Genomic DNA, 14,969 nt, shown 5'->3' with positions numbered 1-14,969 from the left:
TTGAAACACTGCTTCACAGAACATTGCATTTACTGATTATTCACATATACAGAAAGTCAGGGAAACTTCTTTGTAGTTTTTATCACATTGTTCATTACCTCCAAAGTTTGGCTAACCTGTGTATGCCTGATTTCAAGTTCAAGTCCTTAACAGTTGCTACAATCTTAGTTGCAACTATCCAGCTTGGTCAGGATAGTATTTAAAGGACATAATCACAGACAAAGGATATGCAGACATCCATGTGGACAGTTAATCACAGCTACCATGGCCAAGGAAAGTAATAAATGGGTAGAATGTTCTCATAGTTACATGTTTGAATAAAACATTTGGGTAAGCAAGAAATATGTTTCCCACATTACACTTCTATCTCTGTAAATCCCTGCCAACATGGGACACAGGTAGACCAAAATGAGTTCCTAACACAGTACTAGAGAAATTGTAGGTGCTCAGTGAGTATACGCTACTTGATTTATTCAGCCAATATCCATCCCATCCCACTGTACCCTGAAGTCTCTCAGAAAATAAAACAATCCAGCTGTTGACTTGCAAATAAAGGTCCCATTCTCCTAAACCAAGGTGCAAAGCTTTAAAATACCAAGTTGATATCGTCATTCCCCCCTTGTTAGGCACTGCTATTGTAGGGAAAGATTAAACAGAGGTAATAACTGATTATCTCTCTGTGTCCAGGATGGTAGCTTGCAATACTTATTTGTTTCTGGGAAACGTACACAGATTTATAAGTTTACCTATATTATTAGAAAGACTATATGAAATATAAATCTTCTCATAGATTAACGACCTCTTTGGAAAGGCAAAATGTCATCATTGTCTCGGACAGCATTTTGTTGTATTCAGCTTCGGCCGCTCAGGGGCTTTACTCTCAGGCTGGGTAAACATTCTCCATCACAGACGCTGCACTCGGGACGTTTGCCTCCTATCAGAATGTGTTTTGTTACAAGAAATTTCCATTTCTGCTCTAATAAGAGGATATAATAGATTTATTTATTACAACAATAAACACAGCTATAAAATGTATCGTAAAAAAATAGATGACATGAAAATTTCTGTAACTAATGTGTCGGCTATAATTGAGAAATAAATTAAATGATCCACCCGCTTCCCACCATTGATTCCACCATTTTCAGTGTTTAGGTATTTGAAATGAAGTCAGCATGATTTATACTAATTATTCACTAACAAACATGCCTTATTTATATTGATCAGCTCTGTAATGGAATTTTATCAATATTTACCATGAGGTGGCTTCTTCCAATACACTCAAATCTCATGAGCATATGAACCCCCTGTCTCACTAATACTGCTTTCTCTCTGACTTACACTTTTAAGTTTTATTTATGCTTGTCAATTATAGGTCTTGTGTAATTAATGAACAAATGATCTAGTGCTTTGGTTATGATTTTAAAGGAGTGGAGAAAATAAATAAACATATTTTGTGTGTGCTAAATCATAAGATACAGTCTTTCTGCTACTTTGGTTTAGTGGTGAGATTCAAAAGAGTCAACTGTCATTGTCATAAATTAACTATTTCCCTAATATTTTCAAGCCTCCCACAATGAAAGACTATGCATTAGCTCAGGATCCACAGAACTAGTTTATTTTCATTTAAAAATATACATATGTATGGATGTATGTGTATATATTACTAGTATGACTATTTTAAGTCAGACCTATTGAGGAGAACATGTTCCCAGGCACCTACATGCCTATTCATGTCCAGCAAATTATTTGTAACATTTTGTAAAAACAATAATACAAAGCTGCATTTGTAAAGGCTTTTGCTCCTAATATTTTAACTACCCAAGTAATTTGTATGCACTGTGATAATAAAAGGTAACATAGGTAAGAAAAACAAAACAGAAGTCACCAGAGGGAATGACCCCCATTCCAATTTTGTACTGCTGTGTCACAAACCACTGTAAATCCTAGTAACTTAAGACAGCCACAACATTTATTTTGCTCACAAACATGCAATCTGGGTGCGGACGGGGGGATCAGTTTCTTTTTGCTGCACTGGCATCAGCTGTAGATTGCTAGAAGCTGGAATCGTCTGAAAACTTTGTTGCTCACATGTGTGACACTGCCTGTCCCTGAGACTCCAGGAGGAGGTGTGGCTGAAAATAGCTTATGCCTTCTTTCTAGGGGGCTGTTTCTTTTCCCTGTAGGATGATAAATCCATTCCAAAAACAAACATCTCAACACGGTTGGGCAGCAGTTGCACTGATCTTTCTGAAACATTTAACTTTTGAAATAATTGTAAACGTATAGAATAGTTGCAAAGTTAGTACAGATATTGTGTGCATACTCTTCATTCTGCTTCCCCTGATATCAGTAATTTATATACCTGTGGTAGAACTGTCTAATTAAGAAATTAACATTGCTATAATCCTGCTAGTTGAATAATCAGACTTAGGCCCTATTTTTTCTCCTCCAAAATACAACCCAGGACACCTCATGACTTTGTCATATCCCCTTAATTTTCTACAATCACTGATAGCTTTTCAGCTTCTCTTCATCTTTCATGACCTTGGCACGTTTACAACATACGACCTTCTCAGCATCTCATAGCGAAAAGCTGATGATGTTAACACATCTTATCCTTGGTAACATAAATGCAGTAGTATTTGTATTGAGTAGTATTTGCCAGTAGCATTATTTTATTTTACCAGTGTTCTAAGAAAGATACTTTGAGGCTAAGCACATACACTGTTCCTCCTTAAACTTTTGCCTTCTCTTTGTATCATTCATTTGTGATCTTGCTTGCAGCAATTATTACTATGTTGAGCCATATATTACCTTTACCACTTAGCCTTTCAAGTTACAGTATCAATTTACCCAGAGTCACAACACCTCAAAAATTCAAGAGGAGGGAGCATAATGCCACAGACTTGGGGACCGAATGTATTGGCTTCTCCATCTTGGAAAGTAAAATCTGCTACAGTAAACCTCCATCGTTTTTTGAATTCGCAGGTTTTTTTTTTCACAAAAATTAAATTTCAAAGTATTATCTGGTATTATAGTAAAGCATATAGAACATAAATTTAGCATTTTATCTATTTTAAAAATACAAATCAGTAGTGTTGAGTACATAAATAATGTTCTGCAACTCTCACCTCTATTCATTTCTAAATCTTTCTCATCATCCCCCTACAACACTTTGTACCCATTAAATAATAACTCCCCATTTTCTTTTCCCCTCAGCCCCAGGTAGCCACTATTTCAGTTTTGTCACCACATATTTGCCTATTCCATACCTCATATAAACGGAGCCATAAACTATTCTTCCTTTCTGTTTGGTTTATTTCATTAAATAATGTTTTCATTGTTTTGGTTTATTTCATTAACATAATGTTCTCACATGTATCAGAATTCCATTCTTTAAGACTGAATAACATTTGTTGTAAGTATAGCTGTGTTTATGCCTCATGCATCAACTTGTAGACATTTGGGTTGTTTTAACCTTTTCCCTATAGCGAATAATTCTGCCATAAACATTGGTGATCAGTTATCTGTTTAAATTCCTACTTTCAATATTTTGGTGTATACTTACAAGTGAACTTACTGGGTCATATATTTCTATATTTAACATTTTGAGGAACCCCCAAACTGTTTTCCATAGTAGTTACACTATTTTACATGTCCATAAAAAATACACAAAGGTTCCAAGTTTTCACATACTTGCCAATATTTGCTATTTTCTGTCTTTTGATAATAGTTATCATAGTGAATATGGAGTGACAGCTCATTGCCGTTTTGATTTAAATTTGCCTAATGATTAGTGATATAGAGCACTTTTATATACTTAATGTTCATTTGTACATCTTCTTCAGATACTTGTCTGTTCAAGTCCTTTGTCCATCTTTAAATTGGGTTCTTTGTTGCAATAGTCTCTAATGTCAAACACCTATTAGTTATTTAACCAAGTGTATATTTCTGGACATCTAAACTACTTTGATATTTACAGGGCTCCTTTTTCATGGTTAGTTTATTTCTAAGAGTATTCCCAAAGGCTAGAAAGGGCATGTGTGCAGGAATTCTTCCTATACGAGCCTCACTTCTGCCTCTTATACACGTATAAGTTACTGACTCAGTAATGGAGATTCGTATGTTAGCTCTTAGAATGCACTGTTTCCTAAAATAAGAAAAGAGTGATGCACTGGTGGAGGATTTAAGGACCCTCATTTCTCTCCCCTGTTGCCAGTATCTGTGTTTCCTTCTATTGTATTCTAGGCTCACTGCCAGGACAAGTCTGGAGCCTTCTGTTTAGATTGGGCTCGTTGGTTCTGTCTAATTCACCCAATAATTAAAGCACTCTTTTCCTTTTACTCTCCACCCTCCCCCCCTTTTTTAAAATAGATGATTCAAGAGGCTAAACAAAAATTCAGTTGTGATTATTTTGTTTCTTATTATGTTTTAGATTAGGCAGGAGACAAACAAAACTGATATTTAACAAAAGTAATTTCATTTGCTTTCTGAGAATATAATAAGAAAAAGTCACATTACTGCTTACTTAGATCCAATTTTTAACTTTTCTCTCCTTATATGTAAACATTCACTTTCCAAAAGGTGAGGGAACTTCAATAAATCAATCAATTCTGATTAGATATTGTTCAAGTCTATTCATGTTCCATGAAGAGGCTTGTGGGATACAGCCACCCTCGGCTATGTCACACTGAGGTCCCCTTCTGCCTGACCTGACGGGGCCAGGCTCTAGTAACTTGACTGATCTTATACTTCATATCCAGCCAACTTCTTTACCTGTGCCAGTCAGCTTTTGCCATGATTTAAAACAAAACAAAACAATAAAAAGAAATGCAATTTAGAGGCTTAAAACAACAAATGTTTATTTGGCTCACAGCTTTGTGACCTTATGGGGCAGTAATTTGAGCTGGACTCTTTAGCATGGATCTGTTCACCAGTGCAGGGCTTGCTGATCTATGCTGGGCTCATTGAGTGTTTGTGATCAGACACTGGCTGATTGAAAATGTCTCAGCTAAGTTGGCTTCTCTCTACTCCACATGTGGGAAAAAATGGTTTGAACAATAGGTAAGCATCACACACACTCATACATATTTTGAAAAAATAAATCCTTACTATCCTCCCTAGGCTGATATATACCATCTCAATGTGGGATGCTTGAAGATACGAAGGGAAATATGTGAAATGGTTATACCTAACTAGCAGGCTAGTCTAGTCTTGTTCACAAGGGGAGAGCAGAGGGATTCCAAGAGGCTAAGTACACCAAGCCTCTTGAGTTCCAGGCTCAGAACTCACACAATATTGTCCTGCTCATGGGTCAGTTATAAGGTCTCCCAGACATAAAGGCGGAGACAAAGACACCATTTCTAATATTTCTCATAGGAAACTTAATAAGCTCAAATTCAAAACGTTGGGTGGTGGCAGGAATAAGCTCGCTCTTTAAGTTTTTATTAACTCTGGCCCTCACAGCCCAAATTGAGAATGTTGCCTTCCTCACGTCAGCACATAAAGTTCAATTTCTTTGAAACTTGAAAGCCACCGCAGATATTCCAAAACCAAAATCCTGTCTTATTTCAAAAAGCTCAGTCTGGTTCTAGAATATTCCTCTGGCCCTTCCCTTTTATCCTCTGTGGACCACTCCGCCCCCTGTCTCAGTATTCATCCTGCTTACAGGCTGAATGCGATCCTTATCCCCTGGCCAGATCCCCCATGTCACCTGAAATGCCAAATTCCAGGTACCAGGCTGCAACAGACAGCATGGATAGACTTTCTTTTGTTCTTCTTCTTTTTTTTTCCTCCCTCTTTCCTGTCCTTGCTGCAATTTTTTCTACCAACAAATGGAGGCAAGACAAAATTGACATTCTAGAGTCTCATTATCCCCGTGGGAGAAAATATCTGTTCATCTTATCTATCATCTTTACATACGCATAAACCCAAAATATAAATCTGTATAAATATGTGCATACATTGGCTTATGAAACTTTCACAAAGCAAAAAAAAAGTAAAAAAACAAATAATGGACCTTTGAAATAGGATTTATGATGCAATACTATGAATGTTTAAAAACTGAGCCATGTTTACATGATCTGATAACAAAATCTTGGTTAAGGATTAAGTTCAAAAGAAAGCAGGATTAGCTGTCTCTTCTCTGAGAATCTCAGTTTCTGAGTTAAATGTTCCCTTCTGAGCTTCTTCCAGCATGCCTGTCTGGCTTGCCGGGTATATGTATCTACACTCTGTGTGTTTCCTGTATGTATCTACATTCTGTGTGTTTTCTGTATGTATCTACATTCTGTGTGTTTTCTGGAAATTGATCCAAAATCGGTTTCATTATTTTCACCCCCAAATGTATTCCTTGTCCTTTTTAAAAACATTTTTTGTTAATATCTCCAAATCTACCTAGTTATCTAAATCCACAGAATTATCTTTGTTTCTTCTTCTTACAAGTTCCTCTGACCCAACTGATGGTGAAAGTAAGATGGTTCTGCATGTCCCAAGCCCCTGACAATCATGTCTTCATGTCCTAATGCAAATCTTCTTTACCTCTTCCTCTGTGGTATTGTAATCATCTACCTGGCTGCCTAAAAGTCACTTTTCTTTATTAGAAAGAAACAAAGGTGGTGGGGAGTGAAAGAAGGAAGGAAAGGAGGGAGGGATTTTAGAGGCACAAGAACTAGGGTTTTAATTTTCATTTACAATTTGAGGGAACATAGGAAATATTTATCATGTCTCTGCGTCTCAGTTTCAGGTGATACCCTGTGAGTCCACAGCATTCTACAGCCTACTATAAGTTTACTTTTCATGAAATACAGCTTGGGACACACCACTCCCTGGTGCTAACACCTTCCATTGCTCTTCATTGCCCTCAGAATAAAGAACAAGTATCTTGTCATTTTAACAGCTCACCACAGTCTTCCCTAAGTCATGTTTAAAATCCATCCCTACTAACGCACTAAGTGGCCTCCATGTTGTAGCTTGAGCTTCCCGTCAACTCCCATTCACTCTCCATATTTCTCTGACCCTGATTTAACACTTACGTGACTACAGGGCTTCCTATCCCACTTCTGTTACTTGCCAGCTATATGCCCTTCGGCAAGTGGTTTAACCCTTCTGTGCCTTTGTTTACTCATTCATAGAATCAGATGATAATGCCTATATCATAAGATGATTGTCATTGTTAAAAAGGATTAATAAAACACTTAGAATAACACCCAAAGATAAAGTAAGACTTCAATAAATATCAGCCATTATTACATGGTTCTAACTCATAGCGTCCATCAAAGACCACCTAAAGTACAACATCCAGGAAGACTTTCCTGCTGTCCTAAGCCAGACATGAACTTCCTTTATAGTGAACTCATACTTGACCTATATGAAGTCCTTAATATTTCATTTCTGGAGGGTATTGTAATTAAATGCATGTCTTACTTCTACTAAACCATTTACTTATCAAAAAGAAAACTATCTCTTTAATTTTTTCCACCAAATACACTGCTAGAACAAAGTTCGAGTCATACACAATGAATTATTTTTTCAACTCTCCCACTAATAAAACACACACACACAGACCAAAAGATAGAGCACATTAATTCATGCCATTTAAAATGTTTTAACTGGACCCATAAAGGCTATAGAAAATGCCAACTTCAGAGCTATATTTTATTTCCAGAATATAAAACACAAAGCATACGGCAATTGGGGAAATGAAATAAGTTTAATCTAATTTATCCATCTCTATTAGAGGTCAGAATTAATTCTGCTATGTGGTTTCATTTATAACACATTATGTAAGAATTCAAGACTGGAAGATTTTGGCACTTCTAGTTCTGTGTAATGTTTAAGCGACACACAGTAGCTCTTAGAAACTCAAACTATAGTCTTTATATTCATCTAAACACATCTCTGCCCATTTTTTAATTTGCTACAGACTTAATTTTTTTTAAGGAACTAAGGCCAGATAGTGTTGGGGAAACTTGATATTTGCCATGCAAAATAATAAAGTTGGACCCTTCTGTCATACAGAATGCAAAAATTAACTCAGAATAGATTAAAGACAAAAAAATATGACCTAAAAATATAAAATGCCAGAAGAAAACATTGAAAAGAAACTTCAAGAAATTGGATTTGGAAATGATTTCTTAGCATTTATAGCCAAATGGACTATATCAAACTGAAAAACTTCTGCATATCAAAGAAATGATCAATAGAGTGAAAAGACAAAGTACAGAATGAAAGAAAACACTTGTTAATCATAAAGCTGAGAAGGGTTAATATCTATCTACATAAATATTTATATCTCAACAATAAAATAACCTGAATAAAGAAAGGAGTAAAGGACTTGAATATTTTTCTAAAGAAGATACATGGCCAAAAGGCATATGGAAATATGTTCAATAGGACTAATCACTGGAGAAATTCAAATCAAAACCACATTTAGATACCACTTCCACCCATTAGGATGACCACTATATTAAAAAATATCATGTATTTGTTTCTGACAAGAACATGGAGAAAGTGAGATGCTTGTACACTGCTGGTGAGAATATAAAATGGTGTGGCCAGTATGGAAGACAGTATGCTGGCAATTCAGAAATATTAAAAATAGAATTACCACATGATCCAGAAATCCACTTCTGTGTATATATCCAATTCAAACAATTCAAAGCAGAATCTTGAAGAGATATTTGTATAACCATGTTCATTAAAGAATCATTCACAATAATCAAGATGAGGAAGTAACCCACATGTCTAGGTATGGATGAATGGATTGAGAAAATATGGTCTCTACATTGAATAGAATATTAGCCAGCCTTTAACAAGAAGAAAATCCTGCCACTTGTAACAATGTGATGAACTGGACAAATACCATATAGCTCACTCATATGCGATATTAAGAGTAGTCAAACTTAAAAAAACAAAACAGCAAGTAGAATAATGGTTTTCCAGTGTTGAGGGGAGAGGGAAATGAAGAGTGGGCGTTCATTTAGTATAGAGTTTCAACTTCACAAAATAAAAAAACTTCTAGAAGTCTGCTGTACAACAGTGTGAATATACTTAACAGCCCTAAACTTTAATATAGTTAAAAATGACTACAATGGTAAATTTTATGTTACATGGTTTTTACCGTAATTAGACAAAAATTGTTCAGGATACACAAAAATCAATCTCCATACTTGGTTATTTTTGAAAAGATTACGTTTGGTTTTTTAATTGAAGAGATGTTTCTCATTTTTTTTTTTAAATCTCAGAAATCTAAGTACAAGTTATTGCCAATTCCTGAGACGAGGCCTGCCGGTAATTCAAAAACTAGGATAATGTTTTTATAACACAAATGAAGGTGGGTCATACTTTTTTATTTGCTCCCACATTTCTCTTTCCCTTTCTGTATTTCTGGACATGTGTATCTCCTAGATGCATATTACCTAGATTCTTTACTAGGGCAATTAAACTTTATGTGGAACAAATTCCTACCAGACACCTGATGGTGCTGAAATAAAAATTAAAAAAAATAAAATAACTGGCCTACATACTTTATCAGGCTGGTAGGTCCATCCTCAAGTCTTTGAGGGAATAAGCTATGTTTGCAATCCTACATTATTGCTGCAAGGACATCAGAAGAAAACAATGTATTCTCTGCAAACTTTGAATAAAAACTTACTGATAAGATGATAATATTCACTATCAGTTTAGGCCAAACAAAGATACTTTCTTTGCAGGCAAAAGTACTCTTTCTCCAGAAGTGCTTTCTCTCCAGATAAAGGTACTCTTTCTCCAAAAGTGAACTAATCTTTTGGAAAAATCTGATTCCCTGGGTTCTTATGAAGATGCTTTGGGCTGCAATAAACAGAAACTCTAACAAATTGGCTTACATAGATAATTATATTGCCTTATATAATAATAAGAATGGCAGAAGAATGAAATTCCTGGGTCATCAAATAAATAGTTCAATGGCACCATCATGGGCTTAGGTCTCTGCCAGTTTCAGGGTGTTCGTTCTTTCCCTGGTCTGATAATGTCTGTTGGGGTTGCACCTGGCATAGGCTGCTAAGCAACATTATGCCAAAGAATGGGTCATTAAAATCAAAAGCGGACGAGGAAGAGGAGGAGAAAGCTGAGGAGGAGGAGAAGAAACAAAACCCTCTCTTCTCCAGAGTCCTATTGGCAAAACTCCCCTAACATTCCAATGCCAATAATGTTTCAGCATAAACTCATTGACAATGGAAATTAGATTACCATGGCTTGTAGGCAAATGAAAGTGTTTAAGACACTCTGCCACTAATTCACTGTACAACTTAAGATATGTGCTTTTTCTCTTTAGGTTTAAATTTTCTTTTATATTTTTTAATTTTTGACATTAATTAAATTAAATTTTTAATTTTTGAATATATTTAACTTAATATAATTATATTTATATATTATATAAATTATATTTTATATAATTATAATCATAATTTATACAATTATATTGTATATCCTTAATTATATTTATTTTGGGGAAGCCAAATTCAACCAGGACTTTTTTTTTTGGTGAGCACAGGAATCTATGTTAGACTACAAGGTGTTCAAAAAATACCAAGTTATAGCTGCTGTCCTTAAAGACAGACAAAATGACATTCTCTCATGCCGCTGGATTCAGTCTGAAAAGACATAAAGCCAGAGCTACTGGCAGGCAACTTGGCATCTGGCGACTCTGAGACTAAAACACAAGAGACTTGAGTTAGGGGCTAAATAGAAAGAGATTGGGTTATGAGGACATAATTTGAGCCTTAGATCCATACCCCATAAAGCTAGTAAGTTTTAGATGTTTCCATAATTTGAACCAGTAAAGTTTTTTCCTACTGTAAAGGGTTAAATTGATATTTGGAACAAACGCATGAAGCCCTGAATGTTTTAGGAACACCCAGGGAAAGTAAATGAAAGTTCTCGTAGAAAGAAAGAAAGAGAAGAAAAATATCCTGCAATATAAGGTATTAGTCAACAACTACAACGTTCAGGGGTTGGCACTCTCCTCCAATGTCAGCCCACATCATATATTTCCACAAAAATCAATCTAAAAGGTAATAGCAAGTGGGGCCAAGTGGATGAAATGTCATTTTCCCTGACTGCTTGATTTCCTTTCACCTTCCTCAGGTTGCCTCCCCAACTATGTCATGTGTCGGTTAATTGACACAGATGTTTTCCATTAACTGTAGCACTTCCGACACATGCAGCTTAGGATGCATCAGAGAGGTGGCTGTAAGCCAGACTGAGATGAGATGTGACGGTGATGACGACAGTAATGGAGATGTCAGCAATAGTAACACCTGCAATATACGGAGTGGGTTCCCCATACTAAACAATGTACAGAGGATGATATAAGCATAATTTCTTTATACCATCACTACAACTCTGCTGAAGGTTGCTGAAACTCTAAAATCTTAAGTTACTTTTCTATGGAACTATAGCTTGTAAGAGACAGAGCCAAAATGATACAAAAATCTGTCTCACCACAAGATGTGGTATTTTATTTAATATACTGTAACTGGTCTCTATCATGAATGCACAGTGTGCTAAGCCCGTAGCATACAGCTAATAAGTGCATGATGACGGTGGCAATGAATTGCTCTCTATCCTCTTCTTACTGGCAGAGAGATTAAGATCTGTTTGCTTGGAAGGGGTTTAAGGAGGTCAGCTGAATATGGATCAGGGCTTCTCAATCTCAGCTCTATTGACATTTGGGAACAGATAGGTTTTTTTGTTGTCTTGGGCTGTCCCATGCCTTGTAAAACTTTCAGCAGTATGCCTGGCCTCCACTACCCTCTAGACATCAGAAGTACCTCCCAGGTGTGACAACCGAAAATGTCTCCACCATCCCTTAGATACTCAATCCACATCTGATTAAGAACCACTGGTCTCAACCACTTGCAAAAAGAAGTTACTTGTCTTAGTCCATTTCAAGCTGCCAATCCACAATAGCTAGACTGAGTAATTTATAATGAATAGAGATGTACTGAGTCACAGTTCTGGAGGCTGGGGGTGAAGACACCAGCAGGTTCAGTGTCCAGAGAGGCTGTTTTCCTCTTCCAGGAAAAACATGCCTTCTATCATGAGTGCTCTGCACTGAAGAAGGCTGCACCCTCTCGTGACAGAAGGGCCAAGAAAGGCCAAGAGAGGCAAAGTCACCTTTCATAATGACATCAGTCCCACTCACGGGAGTAGACCCTACTCTCCTCTCAACAGTCCCTCCTCTTAATATTTTTGCAATGGCAATAAAATTCCAAAAGCGTTTTGGAGAGGACAAACATTCAAAATACAGCACTACCGAGAAGGCAGAGAGACTGAACATCCCTGTCTGTAATTAAATCAAATAACACACTGCTTGGAAATATGGCATGCTCCTATTGGTGAGCCCAGAATGACCTGCATAATTCATCACTTAGAAGAGAAAGGCCAAGACCAGACAGGTAAGCATTGTAAAATGCTTAGTCTAAGCACTGTAAAATTAGACTAAGTCAAATTAAGGACTGAGTCATCTTAGAGTAGCTGGTGAATGAAAGTCTGCTTGTGAGGGGAAGTCTAGGATCTGGGCCACATTTAAGACCCAGCAGATGAGGTTCAAAAGTTCTTGGCAGAGCAGTGGCCTGATCGACAGTCTCATCTCCACATTACCCCCAGCAAGTCTGTCCTGCAGAACAAGCCAGTGCAGCTTCAAGGAGGGGAATGAACTGGCATTTGTTACAGCCAAGCTAGGAGCTAGACATGTTTACACTGCATCGCATTTGGTATAACACGCTTGCCAAGTAGAGGGTACACAGTATGACCTTGACGGGGTGCTTATCATCCCCATTGTGGCAAATACAGACTTGACATACAGATACCTTGATAGCTTCCCCCACCTGGACAAACTAGAAAGTGGAGGAATAGAAATTAGAACTGTCCAGTGTCTGAAGTCAGGCCCATTCAATCAACCTTTTACTCAACCCAGGAGAAAAAAGGTGAAGGGACACCATGCTCTAACAAGAAAGAACTAAATTCTTTATATGAACCGGTAAAAAATAGGCAGTTGTTATTCTTTTAATAACACAAATGGAAACATTTTTACCTTTCCTTAGAGAACATACATCAGTTGAAATGAGCCAAAATGCCATTTTCTCTAAAAGAAACACAAAAGCCACTTTATAGCAGTCAACCCCTGGGTCATGAGTCTAAGATCATGAAGAGCATAAGTTAATGTAAACGGGAGCACATGTCCTCCCAATGTTTAACCATCATTGAACTCTATGTGTCAGACAAAGCACTGAAGCCAGAAAAAGGGTTTTACAAAGCTGGCTGAGGAGGAAGGATCAGGAATCTGTCTCCCCATCTAGATAGCAGTCATACTTGCAAAATATCGCTGTAACTATTTTGTAACGCCTGAGTCTATGGAAGGCTTGAAGCTGTCAGGAGGAGGTGTGAACGCTCAACGTGGCTGACCGGCTGATTTCGTCTCTTAGCTCAGCGGCATTGCCCCATCCCCTATGTTCCACCACATGGCAGACCGCTGGCTGCTGCCGTGCTTCTGGAGAAGCTTCCCTGCCTCTTGCGGGCATCAGGTGTAGACAACAAAGATTTGTTCTCTCAGTATTTGGGAACTGCCTTCTGAGTTCCCACAGCTGCCTCTTCTGATGAAGGCAGAGACCCCGCGGCCGGCAGCCCTTCTTGTTGCAACTCCTCCCATCTCCCTTCAGCGACGGCGACATCTGAGAGATTTTGAAGACCACTGCCTTATCTTCCCCACCTTCATTTTTCTCTTTTTATCCTTTGTGGGGACAAACATTAAATACGAGAACATTCAAAAGCAGCTGGCTACATAGTGGGATTTTAAAAGTCGGGGCACCTATGCCAGCAAAAAGTCTTGGGCTCAGGAAACACCTGAAGAGAACTGAAGTTGACCTTGCAGACTGAATGGTCACCAAGATAAAGTGATCATTTCTTTCAGCTTTGCTGATTTGTCCACTATGACTGTGCATGAATATACATGCCTACTCGTCAGAGCAATGCTTAGCCTAAGAAAGATTTCAAAGTAAGAGTTCTATTGACTATGACCCTGCTGCCATAGTCAATTCCCTATAGGAAACTTACAATTTGGAATGATTTAGAAAGAAACTTCTAAGTTATGCTCCCAAGTGAGGCATGTACTATTAGCCTGAGCAACTTGCATCTTCTAAAATGTAGGTAATGGGGTTGCAGTCAGAGTGAGGGCCTTTGGGTTTAAGCCTAATATAAGAAGGGGTTCCCTCTTCCCCACTGCTGTAGCAGAGTACATACCTCTCTCTTCTCAGCACTGAGCAAGAAATTATGCCTGCTACTTAGAGACATGTTTTAAAGGTGAGGGTGGACTTAACAACTGGATAAAGAGGTATTTCACCTTCTGGCAAAGTATGCATTGTAGATTTTTAACAGAAATCCTAAAAGACTGAAGTTAGAATAGACAGATAATCATCTTGTGTTAACTAGTCCAGAGCTCCTTTAAGTTTTAATCCTTGCTACATGCCCATGCTGTGTCGTCATTTGGTGAATGCTGGGTCACCTACAATGATAGTGAGATCACTGCTTCCATAGGGCTGGGGAGTTCTAATCATTATTTATGCACTACATTTATTAAAAGGCTACTTTTTGGCATTTTAGACAGTGACACACTCAGAAAGCTCAAAAATGAGGAGGTGATCCCATTAAATCAGCAATTACAATAGAAACATTCTTCATTATTTTGAAGAATTTCTTTGCCTGAAACTCATTCACTATTCCTAGATAACCTCTTAAGTGCACATGACAGAGCTCTCTTTTCCCCACAGGCCAGCCCTTCCAGCTATCGTGATTGCTTTAGGCTTCTCTTCCTTAGGTTAACGATTCCCTCTTCAATTCACTTATTTTTTGATTGGTTCATTCATTCAGTGAGCAGGTTTTAATTAATTAATATGTACCAGGACATAGATAAAGAGCAGACAAAATGT

Source organism: Otolemur garnettii, unplaced genomic scaffold (genome assembly GCF_000181295.1).
Source record: "Otolemur garnettii isolate 467f Iridium unplaced genomic scaffold, OtoGar3 scaffold00021, whole genome shotgun sequence".
In the NCBI taxonomy this organism is placed as follows: Eukaryota; Metazoa; Chordata; class Mammalia; order Primates; family Galagidae; genus Otolemur; species Otolemur garnettii.
The sequence above is the reverse complement of the archived record's forward strand: the minus strand, read 5'-3'. Positions refer to the sequence as shown.